We start from the raw sequence: 2117 nt of genomic DNA on the forward strand, positions 1-2117 counted from the left end.
GAAAAAACGTAATCATTTCAAAGGCATTGATTTAATTTGCAAAGAGAATGTTTCAAACTCATTTGTTAACATGTAATCTTAAATTTATTAACATTTTTTCAAAAGAAACATAGGCACCACACAATGGATATGCAAGCAGATCACAAATTATGAACAGTCTGATTTATTAACAACTTGTAGTTACAAATCAATTATGTAAAAATAATTGAGGTAGCACAATATATCATAATAGCAAACTTTATTGCTATTATTATAATATTGTGTTAAAGATGCTTCAGTGTGGTCATCTCCTCAGTTCTGCGGTCAACCCCGTAAGTCTTTGCTGTTCAGGGCAGCCGCTGAGCTGTTTTAGCCTGGCAGTGGCATGGAGGAATTTGACTCCGAAGGCTTTTCAACCTCAGAGGAAGATGAGGACTACGTGCTGTCGGTTGACACTAATTTGTTTTGTGCCCAGGACCTCTTTTGGACATCTCAGATCGAAGAGATTAACGTCATAAAATTTGAACCATCCTCTAATAGAAAGCTTTGTGGTGGAGAGTATAGTGAAGATGGTGTAAATGAATTATGAAGGAAGATGAAGTGGATGATGAAGAGCAGACACAGAAAACTCAAGGGGAAATAAGAAAGGCTCAGATCATTCCAGTCAGAAAGAGAAAACGAGGTGGCCTCTCATTAGAAGGAGAAGATATGGATGCCGGAGCGGAATCTGGAGGGACCAGCAGTGAGGAGGAAGATGGGTCTGCAGAGCAGGAAAAGGGCAGTGAGTTAGAAGATGCAATAAAAAAGGAGGACGAACCCTGGGCCCGCTTTCTCAATGATGTTGCATCAAAATCAAAAGTGTCTGCTGCAAGTACACGAGTTAAGAGAGAAGAGGAAGCTGCAGAAACAACTTCAAGTAAGTTGGTGAAACTTGAGGATCTGACAAAGCCTCCAGAAGCCGAAAAGTTCAGGATCACCAAGTTGTTTGATGTTGCTGGTGAAGAAGTCAGGTGCTGTCAAGTTGACTACGCCTTATAGTGACCCTGTGAACAACAGATGGGAACCTTGCCCTATCCTGTGCCATCTTCATGATCTCCGCCATACTAAAGCCCATTGTTGCAGTCACTGTCATTCTGTTTCATTGAGGGTCTTCCTCTCTCTTACTAGCCCTCCCCTTTTCCCAGCATGATGTCTCTTCCCAAGCACTGACCCCTTCTGACAACCTGAGTGAGCTCTGGTGGCGGTGTGGTTTGGCGTTTTGAATCCACCAGCAGCTCCGAGGGAGAAAGATGAACAGTCACTTCCTGTGCAATTTGCAGCTTCGGAAACCCGATGGAGAACCCACTACGAGTCGACGGCAGTGAGATAGGTTATCTAAGGAAATGTATAACTTTACCAGTGGCCTTACCTAATAAGAAAAACTGGTTAATAATTGTTGCTATGAGAAGTCATTAAATTTCATAATTTAGAAAAAAAGATGCTTCCATGTCTCTAGCAGTGCTTCTATATTTTTTTGCATAAAAAGTAAATAATATATTAAGACAAATATTTGATCAATTGACATTAGATATAACCAATACCTAATTGAAAACACTGGAATGTATTCATAATCAAGGGACTGCTTATGATTCAGTTATTCTCAATATTGAAAATTACCTTTTTAAACTTGTGGGTTTTGCACACATTTAAAAATTTTTATTTTAACCTATATGCATACAAATTACCAAGGCATGCAGTTCAAGGTCACTAACTGCTCCGTGGAGAAGGATGGACAATCTCCTTCCATGCAATTAACTGCCTATGAAAACTCGCCAAAGGTTCAGTTATGGATTGGTTCCAACTTGACAGTACACAACAACATACAGTCGTGGCAGAATGGAAAGGCCCCTGGGCTAAAAGAAACGGTGATCATGATCTTAGATTTAGGCTCATTTTAATCTTTATTTGCAGTTTTGTAAAATAAAAAATAAGATCATTTTAATCTCTAGGTTTCTAGCTTTCTACTTGGAATGAGAAACTGATTACATTTTTTTCATAATCAACTGGAAAGTTCAAATTTTTAGACCATTCTCAGTTCTATATGACTTTTATCCTTTGATTTAATCTCTACCAATATTCTATAAACATTTTCACCCTAT

At 38.8% G+C, this 2117-nt stretch overlaps 1 pseudogene; it reads left to right on the top strand.

Moving 5' to 3' along the window:
- The first annotated feature begins 364 nt into the window (after window positions 1–364).
- LOC102855453 lies at window positions 365–1391 on the top strand (annotated as a pseudogene).
- The last annotated feature ends 726 nt before the right edge of the window (window positions 1392–2117 follow it).

The sequence above is a fragment of the Elephantulus edwardii genome, unplaced genomic scaffold (assembly GCF_000299155.1).
Source record: "Elephantulus edwardii isolate Elephantulus edwardi_28Jun2011 unplaced genomic scaffold, EleEdw1.0 scaffold00034, whole genome shotgun sequence".
NCBI lineage: Eukaryota > Metazoa > Chordata > Mammalia > Macroscelidea > Macroscelididae > Elephantulus > Elephantulus edwardii.